Below are 26,165 nucleotides of genomic sequence, written 5' to 3' on the forward strand. Positions count from 1 at the left end.
TCAGTCACTAGTTTATCTGAGATGGTCTCTCTAGCTAGGGAGATGGAATACAGAGGAGTGAATCATGGACCCACCTCTGGATTACAGTGTCAGACCTTGTTGCGGCCAGACCATATGAATGGCAAGAGAGAAGGGACAGTTTCCTATGTGAACAGAAAAGGAGATGTAAACTAGGCAGGGGGGAAATAAAAAAAAGAAAGAAAGAAGAAAGGAAAGAGAAGAAAAAAATTCACTTTTCTTTATCACGCTCTCTTTTCCTGCTTTTGCCTCTTCCAGCAGTTGCAGGGATGGACTTTGTTGTAGTAGAGATAGTCAATGTCATTCCAGAATTAGAGCATTTGAAAATTGACTTTGTGCTGAACTCCTAGGGACAGAAGAGAATTCCTGTATCCCCCCACAGGTCCCTGGAGATAGCCTGTCCAAAACAATACAGCTTTAGATGTTCAGAGAAACAGCCAGAAATGCTCACCCAGGAACTGCCCAGGCTTGCTGGAAAGTGAGCAGCATGAAACGGGCAGGAGAAACGTGCCTTATGCCAAGGGCCCTCATGAGCAGGCCTCAGGAGAGGTGCTGGCCAGGGCCCACCGGCATGCTAGAATCCAGAAGGCTGACCAGGGATAATCTGGGATCTTCAGCAGAACCAGCAGATCGGGACTTAGAGATCTGGAGGTAGAAATGCCCCATGACCTTGTTCAGAGACACACAAAGACCAGTTTCTTACTAACTAGCCCCCACCCAGCCCCCACAGTCCAAAGACAATGTTGGTGTTTTAGAAAACCTTCCGGCCAAAGGACTGACTGTGGAAGGTCAAACAGTCACTGAGATTGACTGGATGATTGACAGACTCTGCCACGTGTCTTCACCTCTGCCTACCTGTTCTCAACAGCACTGAATGTCATGTTGCATGCTATAGGCTCATAGAGAATGGGAAAATGAGAGACTTACTTAGTCCCTACCCCCAAGATGACTTATGGTCTCTGATTAGTGTCTGGGTTTTTTTTTTTTTTTTTTTTTTTTTTTTTTTCCGCGTATTGGGGGTTGAACTCAGGGGCACTTAACCACTGAGCCATATCCCCAGCCCTTTTTCTGTTTTATTTAGAGACAGAGTCTCACTGAGTTGCTTAGGGACTCACTAAGTTGCTGAGGCTGGCTTTGAACTCTTGATCCTCCTGCCTCAGCCTCCTGAGTCACTGGGATTACAGGTGTGTGCCACTACACCAGTCTCTGTTAGTGTCTTGACAGGCTAAAGAAAGTATGAGAATAACTTAGTCCTTGCTCCTGAGATGCTCATGATCTCTGATGAGGGTCTTGAAAGGCTGACGAAACTATGAGAATGTAGATCACAGGTTGGAAAATCCAGCCGCTGTCTCTATTTGTCAAAAAGGTCTTAGTGAAGCTTGGTCACCCTTACTTGTGTAGACTTCCATATTTCAGAGCAGAATTGAGTAGTTACAAGACAAAGTCTGAAATATTTACTCTCTGAATCTAGTACCTGTCCCAGAATATTTGAGAGGATACTCCTAGGGATGCAGGGTCATAGCTGAGACACAGGCTAAGAGGTCAGGGGAGGCCGAGGCAGCAGGGGACTTGAGGCCAAGACAGGGAGATGAGAGTGCATGCAGAGGCTAGGATTATTTAAAGTACGGGGACCCAATTATCCCACTCCTTGGTCTATACCCAGAGGACTTAAAATCAGCATACTACAGTGACATAGTCACATCAATGTCTATAGCAGCTCAATTCACAATAGCTAAGCTGTGGAACCAATCTGGGTGCCCGACAACAGATGAATGGATAAAGGAAATGTGTTCTGTGTACACAATGGAATATTACTCAGCTATAAAGAAGGATGAAATGATGCCATTTGCCAGTAAATGAATGGAACTGGAGACTATTATGCTAAGCAAAATAAGCCAGGCCTATAAAACCCAAGGCTGAATGTTCTCTCTGATATGTGGATGCTAACATACAATAAGGAGGGCTGTAGGGAAGAATAGAAGTTCATTAGATTAGACAAAGGAGATGAAGGGAAGGGGTGGGGATGGAGATAGGAAAGACAGTGGAATGAATGGGACAGAACTTTCCTATGTTCATATGTGAACACCTGACCAGGGAAACTCCATATCATGTCCAACCACAAGAATGGGAAGTTAGACTCCAGGTATGTATGATGTGTCAAAGTGCACTCTACTGTCACACATATCTAAAGAGAACAAAGAAAAAAAAAAAAGAAGCATTGCGGGGGGGTGGGGGGGAGTGAAAATTTTAAGCAGGGGGCGGGGCTGATCAGTCGGCTCTCCTGGAAGTTCCCTGTGCGGTCCGGGATGTGTTGAACCCAGATTGCTTCCTTTCCCTGTGGTCCTCCCCTCCTCCACCTCGGAAACTGTGCAGCCTCTTGGAAGCAAGCCAGTACAAATGTCCCAAATTATCTAGTGTGGCCCTGGTGAACTTGGGTTACCCACGTGACCCCCGGTCCCTCCCTTCTGCAGTGGCCTCCTCCTTCCTGCTGCAGTGCGGTAGGAGCCGGGGACGTGGGAGGCTTCACAGGCCGTTTCTCCACTTGGCACCTCCAGCCCCCTCGACCTGCAGATTGAAATCTGAGTGGCAGTAATTGGATAAACAGTTTAATTTAATAGTAACAGAAGGACCGAGCCCAGTGCAAGGAATCTCATTGCTCTTTTCTCAAAGTGACTTTCCTTTCTATGCATTCTGATATAGTGTGGCCACCGGGGAGGCAAAGAAATACACGAGATTGATTTTTGCCTGGAAAGGGGGTCAGACTGTAAGAAGCAATTTTAATAGGCACGTTCTGAAAAGAATGCGCAAAAGGATGGAGAGAGATCAGACCCACAGAGAGGAGAGGGGAAGGAAAGGGGGAAGGGGAAAAATGATGTATTGGGGGTTTCTTTTAGATATAGTTTCAGAAAATAGTTGATAGTCATCCCCAATTTTGGAGTTGGTGTAATGGCTGGATGTGAGGTGTCCCCCAAAAGCTCACGTGTGAGACAATGCAGGAAGGTCCAGAGGAGAAATGACCCAATCAGTGAATGAACCCCTGATGGGATTAACTGGGTGGGGACTGGAGGCAGGTGGGTGTGGCTGGAGGAGGTGGGCATTCTGAGTGGATAGAGGAAGCCAAGATTTCCTTCCTATCACATTTTGCAAACCTGGCAGACATTCGAAGCAGCCTTGTTCATCATTAAACCTGATTTCACAGCTCTGGGGAGTATCACAGCCCTAGAAACCCGGAGAGGGGAGGGATTCATGGGCAGTTCTCAGGAATGCGCTCAGAGGTCCGCAAGCAGGGCCAGGAACAGCCAGCACAGCAAGGCTTTGTCAGAGGTGCCGCTCTAATACATTTTCCAGCACCTTCTGCCTTCCCATCTAGACTTTACATAGGAAACTTGAATGCAGGTTCTACTCACTAGGTGGAGGGTTAAGGAAACAACTCCGGTAGGAACAAGATGGTTGAGAGAAAATTCACACACACATGAGCCTACGTGGGTGCTGGATTCAGGCTCAAACTCTCGCTTCTTCGTTTCCTCTGCCTTTGCTGTCTTCTGAGTGACTGTGTTCCTCCCCAAATTCATAACTTGTTAACCCCCCAATGTGAGAGTATTGACAGTGGGGCCTTTGGAAGATGAGTCCCTTAGGAACAGAAAGAGTACTCTTAAAAATAGGTTTAAGGGCCAAGTGCAGTGGTGCACACCTATAATCCCAGCAGCTCAAGAGGCTGAGGCAGGAGGATCACGAGTCCAAAGCCAGCCTCAGCAACTTAGTGAGGCACTAAGCAACTCAGTGAGACCCTGTCTCTAAATAAAATAGAAAAAAAGGCTGGGGATGGGGCTCCATGGTTGAGGCCCTTGGGTTCAATCCCTAGTACCTAATTAATTACTTAATTTAATAAGCTTGAGGACTTCCTTTTGCCTTTCTATCATGTGAGGACACACAGAAGGTAGCATCTGTAAGGAAATGAGCCCTTGCCAGACATCAGACCTGCTGGCACCTTAATCTTGAATCCCCCAATCTCCACAACTGTGAATTGTGAAGACACATTTCTATCATTTGTATATTCCACAATTTATGGTATTTTTGTTATAGCAGCTGAAACAGCTTAAGACAACTTTCCTCTTTCTACTATTTCTCTCTATATAAGGATCTAAGGAGAGGTGTAGCCAGGACTTTGTTGCATGCTATAGAATAAAATAGAATCTTGAAATAATGGCTGTGTTGTTGAACAGACTAAAGGACTCTTAGGAAGAAGTGAGTTGTGCAAAAGTTCATCTCCGGAATCCCTTCTACGATCTGGGTGAATCTTGAAAAAGAGCCATCCTGTCAGGTCACACACAGGAAGGGCTCAGCCCCAGGCCTGGCTATTAGAATTCTATTCCAAGCATCAAATATCTTTTTTTTTTTTATTTTTTTTATTTTTGGTACCAAGGATTGAACTCAGGGGCACTTAACCATGGAGCCACATCCTTAGCCCTATTTATTTTCTATTTAGAGAAGGGTCTCACTGAGTTGCTTAGGGCCTGTATGAATTGCTGAGGTTGGCCTCAAACTTTTGATCCTTCTGCCTCAGTCTCCCAAGCCACTGGGATTACAGGTGTGGGCCCCTAAACCTGTAGAATCAAATATCTTAACTCACAACATTACCTCATGTTATGAGGTAGGAGGCAGGTAGTAGAAGACAGGTGGCCAACATGAATAGTTCATCAGATGAGAATGGAAAGGAATGGAAGAGAAGTGGATTGTGAATTTCAGTCAACAGTTATTATTCAACTCATACCCTACCCCAGACACAGTGATGGTGGATGCAGATAGGATCACTGCCCACAAGAACAGAACTCCAATATTTAGGGTTGGGGAAGGCTGTGAGGGGATGGAAAGGGTGTTAGGGTATGGATGGAAAGGTAGAAAGGGAGAAGTAGGTAGAGGAGAAGATATATAAATTACACACAGGTAAATACCTAAGCCTGCTTTGAAAACCACACTGCAGGTGTCTGGCATGTCCTCTGCAGGTGTGTGGCATGTCATCTGACTCACCCAGTATCTCCATCCAACATCATGGAAGGCAGAAAGGAGGGATCCCTCTCCTTCCTAAGTACCACGCCACCGCCTGTATGGGATCCCTGTGGCACTTATTCCAAACTGCATTCGTTATTGAGCTTGGCCATGTGCTGATTAGCTTTCACCTGCAGCTCATGGGGACACAGTCCTTCTCAAGAGATGGCAGCCACTTCACCGAACCACACCCTCTTTAATGGCATCTACCCGCTTAGCCACCCGACCCATGCTGACAAACACAGCTGTAGGGGAATTATGAAGCCAGGGACTGTTTACCTTTTCTCCCTAACACACCACTGCTACATGGTTTTGATGGAGACCAAACAAGGGAACCTCAACAAGACACCAGGAGGGGCAGCTGTGTTTCCAAGCATCACACAAGGTTTGAATAATGCAGAGTTTACATTAAATACCTCACAGGACTAACAAGGTGCAGAATAAACTGTCTACTGATAAGGCCTGGGCCTTGGGATAGGGGTGAGTTCTTTTCAGCAGCTTGTGACTTACACTGGCAGAGAAAGCAGTCACAGCTACCACCCTTGGGGGGCCTGCTCTCAATTATCTCTCTAAGGAACAGGTACATCCGGGCATCTGAAGCTACTCAGACCATCCAGAAACCGGCCAAGTTTTTGGCTCCACCAGAAGGCTGACTCTTGGTTTTCGATATGCAAACACTAAGGATGTTTGTTTTCATCTTCTTTACCGGGAAGATAAATGTCGTTTACTTTTCAAGAGGATGGTTTGGAGCCAAAGATTTTCCTTCACTTACAAATAGAAACTAGAGAGTGGAACTGAGAGTGTATAAACTTGGGTTCCCACTGTTGGGAAGCAGACCTTAAAGCCATCTGCTAATGTCATCAGGAATCCAAGGGGATCCCCAGGTTTTAATGTAGGAGCTGCGCTGGATCTCCAGAGGCTGGCCGCATTTACCTGAGGCTCAGTCACCTCCTCAGATTATTTCTTGATTTTTTTGGAGGGGGTCCTGGGGTATGAACTCTGGGGGCACTCAGCCACGGAGCCCCATCCCCAGCCCTATTTTGTATTTTATTTAGAGACAGAGTTTCTCTGAGTTACTTATCACCTGCTTTTGCTGAGGCTAGCTTTGAACTCACAATCCTCCTGCCTCAGCCTCCTTGAGCTGCTGGTATTTTAGGCATGTGCCACTGCACCCAGCCTCCCCAGATTATTATTGTACCCAGAAAAGGGCATTTTTCATCTCTCTCTCGCTCTCTCTCCCTCTATCTATCTATCTATCTATCTATATATACACTTACATTTGTTCTAATTAGTTATACATGACAGCAGGAAGGGCATTTTGTTGCAGTCTTCCTTGACCTTTATCCTCCGCACTTGAGTGAATTATTAATTAATGTAGACCCTGCTAAAATACCATTCAGTATAACTCTCACTTCTCCTGGTCTTTTTTCCTTTTTGATTTAGCAAAAGTTTCTAGAAATGATAGCTGGTCTCTTGGACTACCCTGGTGACATTTACATACAACTGAAAATTGCTACCAAGCCCTTCTCTTATTTTTTTTTTTTTTTTGCTGGTGAATTGCTAGAAAATGCTGGAATAGGTTATTTTGGCTTGGCCCCAGCTACGTGTGAAATGCCAGACCCAGCAGGACTGCACTGGTTCATTCTTCTTTGAGGACAGGAGAGCAGCAGAAGTTGTAGGAGGGTTTAGAAGTGGATGGGGTGGGGCTGGGCACATGGGAGGCCTCCACAAAGCACACACAACAGGTGGGTTATTTGCTATGTTTGCCTCCAGCAAATTACCACTGAGGTGAGATGACAAAGACAGAATGGCTTTGACTTTCAAATTCAGTGAACTTGGAGCATCTGATCGTATTGTCAGGAAATAGAAAACTGCCTGTCCAGAGTCAAGATCATCAAAGAGGAAAAATTGGGATGAAGATGATATCAAAACTGTATTAAACTGTGTTCAAGTGGGCACAGTCTTGCTCCTCTGTAATCCCAGTGGCTCGGGAGGTTGAAGCAGGAGGATCACGAGTTTGAAGCCAGCGTTGGCAACTCAGTGAGACTGTAAGCAACCCAGTGAATCCCTGTCTCAAAATTTAGAAAAAGGCAGGCTGGGGATGTGGCTCAGTGGTTTAGGGCCCCTGGTTCAATCCCTGGTACAAACAAACAAACAAACAAAAAAGAAACCAAACCCCAAACTATATTCAAAATGCACAGAGAAACTTTAAGTAAAATTCACATGTGCATGTACATGTGTGTTTATGAATTCTTTTTTTTTGGTACCAGGGATTAAACTCAGGGGCACTCAACCACTGAGCCACATCCCCAGCCCTATTTTGTATTTTATTTTGAGACAGGATCTCACTGAGTTGCTTAGGGTCTCACTAAGTTGCTGAGGCTGGCTTTGAACTCACGATCCTCCTGCCTCAGCCTCCCGAGCCACTGGGATTACAGACATGAGCCATCGTATCCAGCCTATTATGAATACTTTTTAAGGACTAGGTTCAAGGGGCTGGGGATGTGGCTCTAGCGGTAGCGCGCTCGCCTGGCATGCATGCGGCCCGGGTTCGATCCTCAGCACCACATACAAACAAAGATGTTGTGTCCACCAAAAACTAAAAAATAAATATTAAAAAATTCCCTCTCTCTCTCTCTCTCTTAAAAAAAAAAAAAGAACTAGGTTCAAGTCTTTGTTCTGCTACCATCCTGCCATGTGGCCTTGAGGGACTTGTATCATCTCTCTTAACTTGCATTTCCTTATCTGTAACACTGCCAACATCATAGGATTGTCAGAGGCTGCAACTAAATAGAGCATGTCCTATGCCTGGTACATAGTGTGGGCCCACCTGTAGCTTTCAAAATCATGGACAACCTTTTACTACAGTGAGTACAAACAGGTTCTGTTTCTACTGTCATCGCAGAAATGACTTGTGGCTGTCTGGGGTGCTATGTTAAGAAAGACCTGTGGCTGGGCTTGGTGGAAAAGATTTACCTGATCCATTTTTGACGTCTGCTACTGACAGACTGGGGAGGGGGTGTATTTGCCATACTGAGTTCAATGGAAAGGTCACAAAGGGTCAGAGACAGTCACCATGAGCTGGATAGCATAGGAACATCTTTTTTCCCTTCTTTTTCCTTATTTTTCCCAATGAGAAATGAATGAGCAAAAAGAAAAATTTTCTTTTTTTTTTGTACTGGGGATTGAACCCAGGGGTGCTTAACCACTGAGCCACATCCCAGCCCTTTATATTTTTTTATTTAGAGACAGGGTCTTGCTGAGTTTCTTAGGGCCTCGCTGTTAATGAGTCTGGCTTTACTTTACACTTGTGATCCTCCTGCCTCAGCCTCCCGAGACCCTGGTATTATAGGAATGTGCCACTGTGACCACCCGAGCAAAAATTTTTGATTGCTGTGGTCTCTCCGAATCGGAAACTCCTGATTCTAATCTAAGTGCTGCACACTGTATTATTGGCTTGAAATGTTAATGCATTTCCGTAGGATTATAAAGTTAATTTTTCTGTGTAACCTTGTTCTATGGCCCTGTTTTCAGGAACGTCCACCATCCCATCAGCAAAAGAGTGTGTAAGCAAGAAAATGAAGCTGTGTTTAAGGAGTCCTCCTCATCTGCTGTGTGCTCTTATCCAGTCAAAAACCTCTCTGGGCTTTTTCTATCACCTGGAAAATGGAAGAAAGATTATTTCTGTCCTCTCCTGACTCTGAGATATGGACCAAGTGAATGAGTTCATGTTTCCACCAAGCTTTGAAGTTGTCAGAAGACAGATTATGTGACTCTGAAGTCTTGGGTCTTCCCATGAAAATGTGGCTCAGAAATTCCTCCCTGGATATGACCCACTTAATATCTATCTGATGGCCTACAGCTTTGCTATAACACAGCCATGGCTGCAGAAGGAAAAAGAGATTAAAAAAAAAATCCAGAACTGATCATTTTCTTTCAAAGTTGAGTTTCCTTAAGTGTAAATTATATGGCTTCTGTGAAGGTTAAAAGTATCATCAAAGCTGAAAGAAGGTTGGCTGAAATAGTCCACTTGGCAAAAATGGCTTCCACAGGACAACAACTAGAGCTGCTTTCAAAGAGACTTAAAGCCACCTTGTTGGGAAAGGAGCAAATGGCTCCGTGGGGTTGAAATATCTTGGCTCCTTAATAGTGGTGAAAGTTGATCCCAGTGCCAGATTCTGTTCCAGTGGATAAAGTCTGAACTTGAAAGATGTCACAGAATTCCCCAAAGCTAACATTCCTAAGAAAGACTGCATTGTCAGCAGGGGAAAAGTGACCCCGGTTCTCACCTTGGTTATACCTCTGGGACAGAAAGACCCAAGCCAAGGTAGGTAAACAGAATAACTTTTGCTTCTTCCTGAGCACCTCAGGGACCTAAAGCAAGGACTACCCGTAGGTTCTAGGCAGCAACAAAGAATCATAGATACTGCAACAGGATTTTATTTTCATTTTTTGGTACTAGGGATTGAACCCAGGGGTACTTAACCACTGAGCCCCATCCCCAGCCCTTTTTGTATTTTATTTAGAGACAGGGTCTCACTGAGTTGCTTAGGGCCTGGCCAAGTTGCTGAGGCTGGCTTTGAACTCGCAATCCTCCTGTCTCAGCCTCCTGAGCCTCTGGGATTACAGGCGTGAACCGCCTGTTAGAACAGAACTCTCTCTCAGTTTCAATCGAGGTGTGTTGATATAACAGATTCAAAACAGTAAGGCAAACCCGCCAACAGTCAGCCCTCTATCCCTGTGGGTTCCTCATCTGCCTGGTCAACCAACTGCTGATGAAAAATATTTGCAAGAAGAAGTTTGCCCCTTTGCTGAACAAAAGTATGCACTTTTGTCATAATTCTCTAAAAGATAGAGTATATCAACTTTTTCCATAGCATTTACATCATCTGAGGTATTATAAGTCATACAGAGATGACTAGAAATGTATGGGAGGGTGGGTCCAGGTTATATGCCAATACTAAGTCCCTTTTAAAGGACTTGCACATCTGGTGCAAGACATTTTGGTGTCTGCGAGTGTCCTGGACTCAATCCTGTGTGGACACTGAGGGATGATGTGTACAATCAATCGATCGATCGATCCAACTCTTTATTTATTGATTTAGTGATGCCGGGGATCGAACCCAGGGCCTCGTGCATGCTAGGCAAGCGCTCTACCACTGAGCCACATTCCCAGCCCTGACCCATTTCTCTTGACAGATCATCTTTTATACCCAGCCCATGTCCAGTCCCATCTCCCCATGTCCCTCCTTTAAGGGTACCCAAAGAGGCCAAATTACCATGTGGAATTATACAACCAGAGCAGTAGAGTGGTCTCACGTGTGACCCCCCTCATTTTCCTTTTGGAGGGAAGGGTGGGGACGTATTGCCTGATGCAGCATCTGGATATGATCCTCTTAATATCTATCTGATGGCCTACAGCTTTGCTATAACACAGCCATGGTTGCAGAAGGAAAAAGAGATTAAAAAAATAACTTTCTGAGTTTGTTCTGTGAGCTCAGAATGGTTTTTGCATTTTTTAATGGCTAGAGTAGGGGGTGTGGGGAATTGAAAAACATTTCAGGCATGAAAATCAACTCGGATTCAGATTACAGTGGCTACAAACAATGCTGTTGGGTACAGTCACACCCCTTTATTCACATAGTGTGTCTGCTGCTTTGGCATTACAGTCGAGTAGTGGAGACTTTCTAATTCACAAAGCCTGAAATATCTATCGTTGTCATATTTACAAAACTTTGCTGACCCTGGTCTAGTCACAGTCTGGTGAAAAGGGGTTTCAAGGGGTCCTTGGAGAAATGTGAAGTGTGTTCCCTGTGATTTAGATGTTCCCTTAGATGACTGGTGTCGGACTTGGGCTTGAAAATGGCTAAGGGGTCCATGGTTCAGGGTCCTCCTCTTTGCAGGGAATCTGAAGGCCAGAGAGAGAGGTTGACCAGTACTCTGGCATGAATACTGGCCAAGCTGCATTTCCAGAATATGTGGGGGTTATGGATGCATGGGTTATCCCAAGGACCAGATCTGGGATAGGAGGGGGTGGGAGGGAGGGAGAGAGGGAGGTAGGGAGAGATGGAGGGGAAGTGAAGGAGGGAGGCAGGGAGGGGGAGAGACAGGGAGAGAGGGAGGAAGGGGGGGGAAGCCTACAGCATATGTCTCACCCAAAGGTGAAAGATGGAGAAAGGAGCCAATATGGCAGCCATTGGTTACATGAGTATTTGAAATGTGTCTCGTCTGAATTGAGGTGTGCTATGTGTTAAATAGACATTAGATTCCAAAGAATTACAGATAAAGAAAATGAACATGAGAGACGAGAGGGAGAGAGAGAGAAAGAAGAAGAAGGAAGAGAGGGGAGGAGAAGGGGGAAAGGAGAAGAGAGGAGAAAGTGTGGGCTCTTCTTGGTTGGGAGGGGACCTCAGCAGTAAGAGGTCGGGATACTCCACTAGGGCCTAGAACTTGGGACAGGGACACAGGGGGCCACCTGGCATAGATGCCTTGCTTTTGTCCCAGCAAAGTCAAACCTTTCTATCCTGCTGTGAGAGAACAGTTAACAGGAGAAGGTGAGAGGGAAGGTGACTGTGACAAGAGACAGCCATCCTATCCGCTCTCTTCAACTTTACACAATTACCTTTCCCAGATTCAAGTTTATAAAGATGGTGAAACCAGAAACAGGCATGTGTTTTATTAATGTCAGGAGCTGTGTTCACCCCATGTACCACTATGGTTTGAGCAACCCACCATGCCAGAGTGCATCCATATTCTCATTTATGAGTTCTTGCAATTCTCTGATATTGGTATGGATACACCTGTTTTGTAGGTAACGAAGCTGTGGTTCAGGGGGTTTAGGGGACATGCTGAAGATCTCACATGAGCAAGCGTGAGAGCTAGGATTTAGTTTCCTGGATTCCCAAATGCATACTCTTCCCACTGTACCCTGGAGGACTTTCACCTTGGGAGTGGCATTTTGGTGCAGTATTTGTGTCGAGAACCCTTTCCCTTTGTTATGGTAGTATGCACCAAACCCTATTATTGTCAAGGAACAAGCATTTGCAGGTCATCTTAGGAAACAAGTATTGTTAGCAAAGATACACACTTTTCTAAGTCACCAAATGGTGAATTCCAACTCTGATGTGGCAGTTTCAAAATCGGAAGTTCTTGACCTCGGATTGCAGTATTGCCTCACATCCGGAAGCAGTTTATGGCGTGGAGTAGCTTAGAGTCATCTGAACCATTTCATACATGTTGTGTCAGTTGGCTGCATTCTTACAACAGCCTGGGGGACAGGTAAGGAAATTACCATCCTTATTTTTCAGGTGAGTAAACACAGGCTCAGATGCTCAAAAAGTAGCACTCAGTGAACATGTATTGGGTGAATGACTGTACCCACTCCATGATGTGGAGACCTAGTCATTGGTCCATGATCATCCATTTTCTGACTTGGTTACCAGCCTTGGAGCCCCCATCTCTGTATACTGTATTGTCCAGCATAACTTCCAATCCATTAATCACCTTGGGTGTAGTGGATTCAAAGTAGGCATTCACAGTGGTCTCTCATTATGCTCTAACAGAAGAGTCATGTTCTAAGCAAATCTTTTATAATAAGTAGCATGTTGAACTGACTCAGAGTGCCTGAGGTTTTCTTTCTTTCTTTCTTTCTTAAATTTAGAGGCAGATTTGGAATTAAAAATACCTTGATCAAAATCCTCTTGCTAACCAGCCACAGTGGCCCATGCCTGTAGTCCCAGTGGCCCGAGAAGCTGAGGCAGGAGGATCGCAAGTTCAAAGCCAGCCTCAGCAATTTAGTGAGGACCTAAGCAACTTAGGAAGACATGTCTTTAAATAAAAAATAAAAAAGATTGGAGATGTGGCTCAGTGGTTGAGTGTCCCTGGGTTCAATCTCTGGTATCTTCCTACCAAAACAAACAAAAAAATCCTATTGTTTCCTCCTAATTCAGTATGTTTCCATGAAGGCAGCAGGCATGGTGTCTAGTTCTACTTTGACATTTATTGGCCATCCAACTTTGCACAAGGTATTGTCTCCGTTGTAAAGTGGCCTAATGATACTACTGCGTAACATTGAGCAGAAATACGAATTTAAATATATCTACACACCATGCCTGGTCTACAGCAGGTACTAGAGAAATGGTAACCATTTTTATTTAAGGTGACAGTTTTAGTCATCTTTTTTGTTGCTATGACTAAAAGACCTGACAAGAACAATTGAGAGGAGGACAAGTTTATCTTGGCTCATGGTTTCAGAGGTTCACTCCATGGTCAGCCACCTCCATAGCTCTGGGCCTAAGGTGAGGCAGAACATCATGGCGGAAGGGTGTGGTGGAGGGAGGTATATGGGGACATGACAACTAGGAAGCAGAAAGACAGGCAGCTTAGTTCACTAGAGACAAAATATAAACCCCAAAGTGACACCCCTGACTACGTACTCTAGCCACACCCTACCTGACTCCAGTTACCAGCTATTGATCCAGATCAGTGGATTAATCCACTGATTAGTTAAAGCTCTCATAACACAATAATTTCTCCTCTAAATATTCTTGCGTTGTTTCACACATGAGCTTTTGGGGGACCCTTGGTATCTAAACCATAATAGTGACTAACAGATTGATTTCTTGAGGTTCACTATGCTCTCTTCCGATGACAGAGGGTAACCATGACTTCATAGGAAAGGAACTGGGTTAGGCTGTTTTGTCCAGACAACAGGAAGCAAACTCGGAGAGTCTATAGACCAGCTCTCCCCAGACCTCTGAGAACCATCTCGGGGGTATTGCTGAGCACAAGAGTCCAAGTCAATGAAAATCCTGGGGGCATGAGGAAGCCATATTTTGAATTCTATCTTGTTCTATCCTGGAATTGGTAGGTTCTGTTTAAAAGTTCCAATCCTGACTTTCGTACGGGTTCCTTCTTTAAATGTCAGGCACATTAAACTAAAAGAATAATCTTTCATTTATTCAGTCCAAATTCAGCCCTTTTTGCTATTGTTGTTTGGAAGCAGCAATTAATTTTGAAGGATGAAAGGATTGTGTGGTTAGAAAAGACGATTGGGGAAAACAGTGTTTTTCAAGAGTATCTGTACACATTTCCTCTTGAATAAACTGAACTCACTAAATAAATTAGATCCCACGAAAGCATAATTTTCTAATTCATCAACTAATTAATCACGGATGCAATGACTGAGCCCGAATGATTTTTTTTTACCACATAGATATAAATTGTTATTGTGTGAGTGAAAAACAATTTATTTTTAAAATAATGGATGAACAGTCTCCCTTGGAAATGCCTCTAAGATCTTTTCCCTGAAGAAATAAGATTCTGCTTTGATTCAAAAATTTCTTTGTGTCATCAGTTTCTTCCTTAGTGCCATACAACAAGGCACTGCCAATTTGCACTTTATTTACTCTATTTTGTTGCCTATGGTCCTGGAACAACTGTGTTAGCATCACCACAACTGTACACATTTCCCTTTGTGCAAGGTTTCTTTTTCTGTTAGTTTTCTAACTACTCAGAGTGCCTGTTATGGTTTGGATGGGAGGTGTCCCCCAAAAGGTCACGTGTGAGATGGTGCAAGAAGGTTCAGAGGAGACATGACTGGGTTGTGAGAGCCTTAACCCAATCAGTGAATGAATCCCTGATGGATTAACTGGGTGGTGGCTGGAGGCAGGTGGGTGTGGCTGGAGGAGGTGGCACTGGGGACGTGGCTTTGGGGTCTCTATTTGTCTCTGGAGAGTGGAGTCTCTCTCTGCTTCCTGATCACCATGTGAGCTGCTTCCCTCCACCACACTCTTTCTCCATGATGTTCAGCCTCACCTCAAGCCCTGAGGAATGGAGCCTGCTGTCTGTGGACTGAGACCTCTGTGACCATGAGCTCCTAAATAAACTCTTCCTCCTCTACAATTGTCTAGTCAGGTCCTTTACTCACAGCTGTGAAAAAGCTCACTTAAACAGTGCCTTTCAATGGAGGGTCTACTGTATTTTTTTTTCCTACCCACCCCTTGACCTAGCACATAGTCAGCAATAAACATCACTGGACGTGGAATTGAATTCTTGGGTATTTTGTTCTGAGAAAGACCACCTTTGCCACCATTTGGGTAACAACCCGTTCAATGGATAAGAGAGAGAACAGGCCATGTCATTTCACACGGGGTGAATCTGGGAAATGCACTTCCCACTGGATTTGGAAGTATTTATCTTCTCTAAGTAGGAAAAGTCCAATTAGAATCCTCCAGGCTAATATTACTTGGTCACAGATCCCTTTATTTCCTTTAAGGTCACATTCTTTCTGGAGTGTTCCATGCCATAAAACACATGGTCAGGGAGCTTGTGTTGAATCGAATGTCCCTCCAGGCTCTCTTTCTTCGACTTGTCCCATCTTTTCAGATTGTTTTTGTGGCCACACGTCTCCAGCTTGAACCCAAGCATCCCCCGGTTGCGAAACACCCGCAGCCCTGGGGCTGCAGGGCAGGCATCTGCTTCCAGGCCAGACAAACAGATAGAGCCTCTCTTCTCGGGCACCGGGTCTTTACGACCACAGCAGCTATGTTGCTCTCAGGGTAATCCCAATCTAAACAGCCAATATTTAAAACGACATAAACCTTTTCCTTGGGAGCATCCACTTTTGCAGAAGACCTCACACTGCCCCTCTTGAATGCTACAGATTTGCCCTCCCTTCGTTCTGGGCGGCAGACGCTGTTCCTTTTCAAGAGCTGGCCTGGGAGATTATTTGGATTGGATCCTGCTGGCCTGATGCGGGGTACTTGGCTGGTTTGGACTTACTGGCTCTGCTGATGATACTGTATAGCAGGAGCAGAGAATGAGACTTGGTAAATCAGCCACCCTGATCTTGGACAATTTACAGCATATGATGAGAATATAATATAATTTAATATCTACATATGTATATATTGCCTAACTTTCTACACATTGATCCATCATTTCCCAGGAATCATTTTTAGGAGCCATCTTGAATATCAGAGTGACAATTGCAGCCACTGTACTGTATAGTGCACAGTACATACAACTGTACATAGCAACTTTTATCACCGTGATGTAACATGTGTGGAACACTTACCATATTCCAGTTGTTTCCATGAACTACTCAAGGAATTTTCATAACTGCCTTGTGAAATTTTACTGTGTGTTTATACATGAAGGTACCGAGGTTCGGAAACTGGGGATGGTAGACAAATATAATTTATCAAGGGAAAAACCGATTCTGTAATAAGGAAGGGTGGTTAGCAAATGTGCTCTACCTATGATCCTCAAAGAGGGGACATTTCTTCTGGGGGAGGGAGGTGCGTTATCAAACTCTTCATGCGTGGGGTGATGAAGTGTATGGGAAGGTTACACAAAAATCATTCTCAATATTTTATTTTATGGGGCTGGGGTGGTGGCTCAGTGATAGAGCGCTTGCCTAGTACACGTGGGGCACTGGGTTTGAGACTCAGCACCATATAAAAATAAGTAAATAAATTAATGAAATAAACGTACTGTGAAAAAAATTTTAATTTCATACTTGCAAATTAAATAAAACTAATAATTTTAAAAATATAATTGAGGGAAAACAATTATATTTTGAAGAGTCTTGCCATGTAGTCATATAGAGAAGATATTTCTATATTTGGGATTTTATTGACTCTTTTTTTTTTTTTTACTAGCAATTGAACCCAGGGGCACTTAACCACTGAGCCCCATCCCCAGCCCCTTTTAGATTTTATTTAGAGACAGGGTCTCACTGTAAGTTGCGGAGGCTGGCTTTGAATTTGCGGTCCTCCTCTCTCAGCCTCCGGAGCCGCTGGGATGACAGGCATGTGTCACCGCGCTCAGCTGAGGTTTTATTGACTCTTAATGAAAAGAGGAAGAGATTGGCCTGTCCCTCAAAGGGGTGTATTTCTGAAATTCCAGGGGTTGGTGTGGGATATTCAGGTTCACCAAAAAGGCCACAGGTTGCAAAAGGTTACTCTGATCCAAAGCACTTGGCAACCACCACATTTTCACTCCTTTCGAGTTGCGCTGACCCAGCACAGGCTGGAAGTTAGGTTCTTCCTGCAGTTTCCTCGTGCAGCACCGATTCCTTGAACAAACTGACGTGGCTTCTCAAGTTCCCCCTGGGGCATTCTGGCTGGGCTAGGTTGGGCATTGTGCAGAGCATGTCCGTTCCCTGGGGTGGCTGTGGAAATCGGACCTCAAACTCGGGAATTTATGGTCCGATGAGCAAAACCAGCCCTGCAGGGCTAGACAAAGATCAGGAAAGAGGTGTTTGGACTGAAGCCAGCAATAAAATCCTCTTTCCCCATACATGGCTATCTAGGAATTTTTTTTTCCTCCCCAAATTCAAGGTTAAATGAAGAAAATCATAGCTACCTAGTGGTGGAAAGGACTTTGGGCACTGTTGATGACAATTGCTATATTCATAGGCAGAAAACCAGGGCTCAGACTGGGCTTCCCAGAGGGTGCAGAGAAACGGCTGAACCAGTGCATCTGACATTGACCCTGCTTCCCCATGTCCTGCTTCATGACAGCTAAGACCAGCAGCCGGAGTGGCTCTCTCTCTCTTGCTTATGTTTTGCTTTGTGTTTTTATTTTTATTATTTTGGTTTTGGTACTTGGGATTGAACCCAGGGGCGCTCAATCCCTGAGCCACATCCCCAGCCCTTTTTATATTTTTATTTTTAGACAGGGTGTCACTGAGTTGCTTAGGGCCTTGCTAAGTTGCTGAGGCTGGCTTTGAATTTGCAATCCTCCTGCCTCAGCCTCCCGAGCTGCTGGGATTACAGGAGTATGCCACTGTGCCTGGCTGTTGTGTTTTTAATGGACATGTGGTATCTGGCAGATGTCCTTTAGACTGTGGCCTGAAACTTACTTGGGATGGTGGGATGTTTTAATCTGTTTGGGATGCTCCATGCATTTCCTCCTCTTAATTTTGGGAATTAAGAGTATTCAGCCATGGTACTGACCTCTGACCTGGAGGTGAGCATGGGATGACCCCTGCTAGTCCAATCACAGACTTCACTTCAGATCTGTTTGAACTTGAAGTCTTTTGCATTCTGACCAGGGAACTTATAGCATTACAGCAGGGGGCTGTGAGTTTCCATGAACTTCATGTTTGGAGAAGAAAACACACCAAACAATGAAATTAACCCTTGGGGTTCTAGGGTCTCTGTTCCAATGTTTGCTTTGTTTCTTCCTGTGTGACCTTAGCTTACTTATGTAGCTTTTAGGAACTTGAGTTTGTTCACCTAAAAATGAAAATATCAGATTGAAAATTAAGTTATATATTAAACGTACCATTTAGAAACTGGGACTGTTGGCACATGCCTGTAATCCCAGCAGCTTGGGAGGCTGAGGCAGGAGGATCACGAGTTCAGACCCAGCCTCAGCAATTTAGTGAGGCCCTAAGCAACTCAATCAGACCCTGTCTCTAAATAAAATATATAAAAAAATGGCTGAGTATGGGGTTCAGTGGTCAAGCGCCCCTGGGTTCAATCCTGGTACCAAAAAAAAAGTACCCTTTAGAGTGCATGATATATCATAAGTGCTAAAAAAAAAAAACACCTAATTAGACTCCTGCTGTATTTCTCTCTATGTATTTTGAATAACTACCTTACTCTGTGTTCTGTTTAATTAGGATAGTTTTTGGAAAAACTAAGTACAGCATTTAAAATGGCTTATGATTCAGAATGGCTTCACCCCAGTGTGTCTCCACCCACAAAATTCAAATGTTGATTCCCTAAGTCCAGTGGGGTGGTATTTGGAGATGATGCTTTGGGGAAATGATCCGGTTTAAATGAGGTTGTGCGGGTGGGCCCTGACTATGAGATTAATACCTTTATCAAAAGAGACCTGAAGATCTTGTCTACACTCTCCCTTTCCTGACCTGTGAGGACACAGCAGCTCCTTAAAAGCCAGGAAGTGGGCCCTCACTGGGGAAGTGAATCCTGAGCACCTTGATTTTGCTTCTGCCAGCCTCCAGAACAGGTGGAATTGACTCTTGTTGGAACTCCATGCATTGCTGCAAGCCCCTCATTCTCCAGCAGAAGTCACTTCCAGAGGTTTTACACCTGTAATCCCAGCTGCTTAGGAGGCTGAGGTAGGAGGATTGTGAGTTCAAAGCCAGCCTCAACAACTTAGCAAGGTGCTAAGCAACTTGGGGAGACCCTGTCTCTACATAAAATATTAAAAAGGGCTGGCTCAGTGGTTAAGCACCCTGGGTCCAATTTTAGGCACCTCAAACAAGAAAACAAAAGTCAATAAACCCCCCCTCCCCCTACTGGCTTCATTTATCTTCTTTCCTGTCTTGTGAACCATGCATTCAGGAAGGGCACTTTCAAAACCATGTACAGGAAAAAATTAGAAAGTGACTGAGCATGCCCAGGAAGAGCGCAGTCTGTGGAAAAACCTGAGAAGACCTTAGTTTACACCTCAGGCTGATCCTAGACATAGGATATCAGCTATGATAGTTAAAAAATAAAAATAGTTGGAAACAATCAAACCTTTCAGGACAGAATATGATCTGATTTCCAGAGTTATATTATTAGGGTCATATGTCCAGTTTTCTAAAAAAAAAAAAAAAGAGAGAAAGAAAAAATCATGAGGCATTTAAAGAAAGAGGAAAACTATGGACCATTCAAAGGAAAACAAAAACAAAGCCCCAAAGACACTGAATCCATAGAAACCATCCCTTAAAAGGACTTGATGGTGGTTCTACTAGACAAGGACTTTAATGCTGCCTCAAAGATGCTCAGAAACTAAAGGAAGATGCAGCAAAATGGAGAAAAATGACTATGACTCAAACGACAATATATATACAGAGAAAACCTAAAAAGAAACAATGGGAGGTTCTGGAGTCGAGTGTAACCGAGATGAAAAATCCACTAGAGGAATTCAAAGGCAGATCTGAGCAGGTAGAAGACAGCACCAGGGCATTTGAAGATAGAATGATAGGAATCATCAAGTCTGGGGAGCAGGAAAAAAAAAAGAATGAAGAACAGTGAGCAGAGCTGGAGGAACCTGTTGGATACTATCCAGCACAACAGTTCAGGCACCGTGCAAGTTCCAAAGGAAGAGAAAGAGAAAAGAGCAGAAAGGCTATGTGAAGAGGTGATATTAGAACATTTCCAGCTTCGAGGAAAGACAGGACATAAATATGTATGAGGTTCAGGCTGGGAATGTGGCTCAGTTGTAGAGTGCTTGCCTAGCATGGGCAAAGTTCTGGGTTCAATCCCCAGCACTGCCAAATATATATATAATGTATGCATGTGTTTATATACATTTATGTACTGTATATTTTTACATATCTGTGAAGTTCCATAGCTCCAAATTAGATGAACCCAAAGACCCACACTGAGGCAAATTATAATCAAACCTTCAAAAACAAAGACAAAGAGCAGCAAGAGTGAAGTGACTCACCACACACAAGGCAATCCTCTCAATGAGATTGGCAGGTTTATCATCAGAGACTTCGGGGAACAGCAGGCAGCAGGCTGATACACTCAAAGTGATTAAAACAACAACCTCCACCTTGCAGGCATCCTACTGCCTGGCAAAAACTGTCCTTCAAAAGTGAAAAAAAAAAAAACCCCAAAAATATTAGGACTTTCCAGTTTTGGTGGGTTTTTTTTGTTGTTGTTTTGTTTTCATTTTTGGTTTGGAGGTGCTGGAGATCCAGTCCAGGGCTTTGTATGTGCTGGGCAGGTGCTCTCCTGTTGAGCTGCTACCCTAGCTCAACTGGACTATGAGCCTGACAAAATGGCAACTCTGGAAATCACGTTCTATGTTTTTTTAACTGTTTCCAGATAAGTAAAAGCGGAGGGAGTTTGGTCCTAGTAGGTTTACCCTATAGACACGGCTTAAGGGTGTCCTTTGAGGTGAAATGAAGGTACACTGGACAGTAACTTAAAGATGTGTGAAGAATAAAGACCTCAGTATAGGTGAATTCAAGGGCAATTATAACAACTAAGATGACCATGACAGAGAGGTAGGGCTCTACTCTTTGTTTTTTGTGTGATTAAGAAGTTGATATTAAAGAGAGGACTATTAGTCTCAAAAGGATTACCAATAAATTTAAGTTTAAATGTAATGGACAAATTTCTATTAGTCTCAAAGCTAGTATTGGTATAATTTTTTTTACCTCCACATTTAATTTTTAAAGGTAATGCATTTAAAAGAATTGTTAGTTTATGTTTTTGGACTCTTAATGCATAGAGATGCAAGTTGGGGATAACCAGAAGAAGGGGGTTATGGACCCACAATGGAGCAGAGCTTTTTTGTAGGATATTGAAGTTAAGATGGTAAAAAATTCATATTAGAGTGTTAGAACTGTAGGATATTAAATGTAGTTCCCATGGTAACCACAGGAAAGTAGCTGTAAAATGTATACAAAAGAAATCAACTTAAGAAGACATTAATGCAGGAAATGAGGGGCAATAAACTACAAAGCATATAACCATAAGTAAGAAAATGACAGAAGTCCTCCTTAGCAGTAATTACTTTAAATATAAATGGGTTAAACTCTCCAATCAAAAGACAAAGAGTGTCAGAATGGATGAAAGCAATGATGTGACCCTACATTACCCATAAGAGACTCACAGAAGAGCCAGAGATACCATAGACAGAAAGTGTTTGGATGGAAGAAGACACTGTGTGGTAATGGCAACCAAAAGAGAGCAGGGTGACTATGTAAATTAGACTTTAAGTTTTAAAAGTTACCAAAGAAAAAGATAGTTTACATGAATAAAGTCCAACACAGCAAAAGTACTCAACAGTTATGAATCATTTGCATACCTAATGACAGACCATCAGTATATACGAAGGAAAACCCAACAGGATTGAAGGGAAAAATAGACAGTTATACAACAAGAGTTGGAAACTTTAATAATCATTCTCTGCCATGGAACAACAAAGCAGAAAATAAACAGGAAAACCCAGCTGGATCCAACAGCTGTTGTTGGGTAGATTTCTATATACAACAGTGTACACACACTCTTCTCAAGTGCAGGTGGAAGGTTCTCGAGGGTAGACCATGTGTTAGACCACAAATTGTCTCAATAGATTTTCACAAATACGTACAGTACAAAGTACCTTCTCCCATGATAACAGGATCTAGTTAGAAACCAATAACAGAAGTAGAACTGGGAAAATCACAAAACTGGAAATTAGACAATATGCAACTGAACAGCCAACAGATCAAAGAAGAAATTACAAGAGAAATTAGAAAATTTCAAAATTTATATGATGCAGTTAAAACAGGACTAATGGGGATATTTATAGCCACAAATGCTTATAAATAATAAGCACTTAATTAACAAACAAGAAAATTAATAAACAAGAAAGATTCCAAATTAGCAATCTGGCTTTACAACATAAGAAACCAGAAAAGGAACAAACTAAACTCAAAGCTGTCAGAAGGAAGGAACTAATGAAGATTAAAGCAGAGATAAACAAAACAGAGAATAGGAAAACAACCACAGAAATCAATGAAACTACAGTTAGTTCTTTGAAAAGATCAACAAAACAAATATTTAGCCATATGGACTAAGAAAAAACAAATACTCAAATTATGTTAATCAGAAATGAAACCGAGGACACCACAAAATAAAAGGATTACCAATAAATTGGATAATTTAAATGCAATGGACAAATTCCTAGAAATGCAAAACCTACTATATTATGTATGAATCCTGAAGAAATAGAAATAAGTAGAAAATCTGGATAGACCTCATAATTGGTAAGAATCAAAACCTTCCAAAGAAAAGTTCTGGACCTGATGGGTTCATTAGTGAAGTATGCCAAACGTTTAAAGAAGAAATCACAGAAGAGATTACAGAAATACTTCTTAAACTTTTCTAGAAAATACAAAGAGGAGGGAATATTTCAAAACTCATTCTCTGAGGCCATCAATTCCCTGATATCAGAGCCTGAGAAAGATTCAAAAAAGCTGTGGAATATTCCTATGAACATTAATGTGAAAATTCTCCACATTCTAGTAGGAAACTGAATTAGCAGTATATTAAAAGGATTATACACCATGACCAAGTTGATTTATTCCTGGAAGCAGACATGTTTCAACATATGAAAATATATGAACAGAATGCACCACATTAACAGAATGAAGGGAAAAGAAATACATGGTGGTCTCAATTAATTCAGAAGAGGTTGTCGATAAAATTCAATACCAGTTCGTGATAAAAACGCTCAACAAACCAGGAATAGAAGGAAAATATGTCAATATAATAAACACTACTTGTGAAAAACTCACAAGAATATCATATTCACTTTTCCTCTCAGATCAGGAATGAGGCAAGGATGCCCAATATTACCTCTTCTGTTTAGCACAGTACTAGAGATTCTAGCCAGAGCAATAGGCCAAGAAAAAGAAATAAAACATATTCACATTATAAAGGGTGATGCAAAATTACTTCTGTTTCAGAGGATGTGATTTTATATGTATAAAATTCTAAAGGTTCTAAAAAGAAACTCCTAGAACTAATAAATGAATTCAGCAAAGCAGCAGGATATAAAGCCAGCATGCAAAGATGAGTTGCATTAGCATAGGTTAACAATGAAAAATCTGAAAAGGAGATTATGAAAACAATTCCACTTTTAGTAGCATTAAAAATAATAAAATACTTAGTAGTAACATCACCAAAGATGTGAAAGACATACGTTGAAAATTATAAAATATTCCTAAAAGAAATTAAAGAGATACAAAAAATGGAAGCATCTCCCAGATTCATGGCTTGGAAGGGTTAACATTGTTAAAATGTCCATGCCACCCATTGTCTGTTGTCAACAGACTCAATGCAATCCCTATTGATGTCCCAGTGACTATTTTTTCAGGAACAGAAAAATTCATCCTAAAATTCATATCTCAAGAGACTATGAGTAGTCAAAACAATCTCAGAAAAGAAGAATGAAGCAAGAGGACTCAGATTTTCTGATTTCAAAGCTTACTACAAAGCTACAGTAATCAAAATCGTATGATACTGACATATTCGATTAAATAGAATATAGACTGAAGGGACAAAATAGACAGCTCAGAACTGATCCTTTGTTTACATAGTCTTTTTTTTTTTTTTTTTTGGTACCAGGGATTGAATACAAGGGTGCTTAACCACTGAGCCACATCCCCAGCCCTTTTTTACATTTTATTTAGAGACAGGGTCTTGCTGAGTTGCTTTACGGTCTCACTACATTGCTCAGGCTGGCTTTGAACTTGCAATCCTCCTGTTTCAGCCTCCCCAGCTGCTGGGATTACAGGTGTGTGCCATTGTGCCTGGGTGGTCAAATGATTTTTTGACAAAAGCTAAGACCAATTGGTGGGGAAAAGACAGTCTTTTCAAATTATGGTACAGGGAAAGCTGGATGTGTGTATGCAAAAGAACAAAGGTCCTCACCTAACGCCATATACAAAAATGAACTGAAACTAGATCCAAGAGCTAAATATAAATCCATAGCCAGTACAACTCTTAGGAAAAAAAGTTCGTAGGACAAAACTTCATGTCATTGAATCTGGTAGTCATTTTTTTAGCTATTGTACCAAAGGTACAGGCAACAAAGGAAAAGTTAGACAAGGGATTAATATCCTGGATATGTAGAGTACTTCTAAAACTCAACAAAGTCCTTACACAAAAATGGGCAAAGGACTTCAATAGGTATTTCTTCAAAGAAGATAGACCAATGGCCAATAAGCACATGAGAAAAATGTTCAACATCATTAAGGACATGCAAATCAAAATCCCAATGACATGTACCTCACCTATTAGGGTGGCTACTGTCAAAAAAGAGAAAGAAATTTGAGTTTTTTTTTCTTTCTTTGCTTTTTCATAGGCTTGACAAAGTGCTTATCAATTTTATTTATTTTTTTAAATAATCAAATTTTTGGTTCGTTGATTTTTCAAATTTTTGTTTGTTTCAATTTCATTGATTTTTGGCTCTGGTTTTAATGATTTCCTGTCTTATACTGCTTTTGGCTATGATTTGTTTTTCTTCTTCTAGGGCTTTGAGGTATAATGTTAGGTTATTTATTTGGTGACTTTCTCCTATTCTTTTAAAGAATGTGCTCAATGCAATAAACTTTCCTCTTAGAACCACCTTCATAATGTCCCAGAGATTTTGATATGTTGTGTTGCTATTCTCATTTACCTCTAAGTATTTTTTAATTACATCCCTGATTTCTTCCACTATCCATTGGTCATTCAATAATGTATAATTTAGTCTCCAGGTGTTAGCATAGCTTTTATTTTTAATTTTATCCTTGATTTCTAATTTTATTCCATTATGATCTGATAGAATGCAAGGTATTATCTCTATTTTTTTTGTGTTATTTGCTAAAAGTTGCTTGGTGGCCCAAGTGATGGTCTATTTTAGGGCAGGATCCATGTGCTAGTGACAAGAGAGTATATTCAGATCATAAGTAGAATAATTATACTCCATATATGTATAATATATCAAAATACAATCTAACTGTCATGTCTAAGAAGAACAAATGAAAAATTAAAAAATAAACATAAAAAAATAAGGAGAAAGAAAGAGAAGAAAGAGGGAAGGGGAGGGGAGGGAAAGGAGAAAGAAAGTAAAACAGATAATTACAAATGTTAGCAAGAATGTGGAGCAATTGGGACCCTTGTGTACTGAGAATGGGAATGTAATATGGTGCAGCTGCTGTGGAAAACGGTAGGGTGTTTTCTTTAAAATTTAAAAATAAAATTACCATTGGATTCAGCAATTCTGCTTGTAGGTATATAGCCGAAAGCTATGAACAGAGGGTCTCGGGTCTCAAAATATTTGTATATGCCACATTCATAAGCACCACTATCCACACTAGCTACAATATGGAAGCATCCAGGTGTGCACTGATGTCTGAATGGATCATCTCACACAATGGAATATTACATAGCCTTCCAAAAAAAAAGGAAAGTTTGCCGAGTGCAGCAATGTAGGATGAACTTTTAGGATATTATGCCAAGTGAAATCAGTGATGTGCACAGTGGTGAAAGGTTGGGTCAAGTTCTATAACTGACGATAATAGTTACCCAGAGTGTGACAGCATTGCCTGCAATATATATATATATATATATATATATATATATATATAT

The 26,165-nt window shown here is 42.1% G+C and overlaps 1 long non-coding RNA gene and 1 other non-coding gene across 6 annotated transcripts in view; one reads left to right on the forward strand and one right to left on the reverse strand.

Annotated features, from left to right (window-relative positions):
• LOC125616268 overlaps positions 1-26,165 on the forward strand; it is a 221,012-nt gene that overhangs the window by 73,326 nt on the left and 121,521 nt on the right. For all 5 annotated transcript variants that reach the window (XR_007346902.1, XR_007346903.1, XR_007346901.1 and 2 more), the window contains one exon: positions 8,599-9,391. This is a non-coding gene — a long non-coding RNA (uncharacterized LOC125616268). The remainder of the gene's footprint in view (positions 1-8,598; positions 9,392-26,165) is intronic.
• Positions 10,167-10,238, reverse strand: Trnaa-agc. Its single transcript has one exon. It is a non-coding gene; the product is annotated as a tRNA-Ala (tRNA).

Source organism: Marmota marmota, unplaced genomic scaffold (assembly GCF_001458135.2).
Source record: "Marmota marmota marmota unplaced genomic scaffold, marMar, whole genome shotgun sequence".
Classification (NCBI taxonomy): domain Eukaryota; kingdom Metazoa; phylum Chordata; class Mammalia; order Rodentia; family Sciuridae; genus Marmota; species Marmota marmota.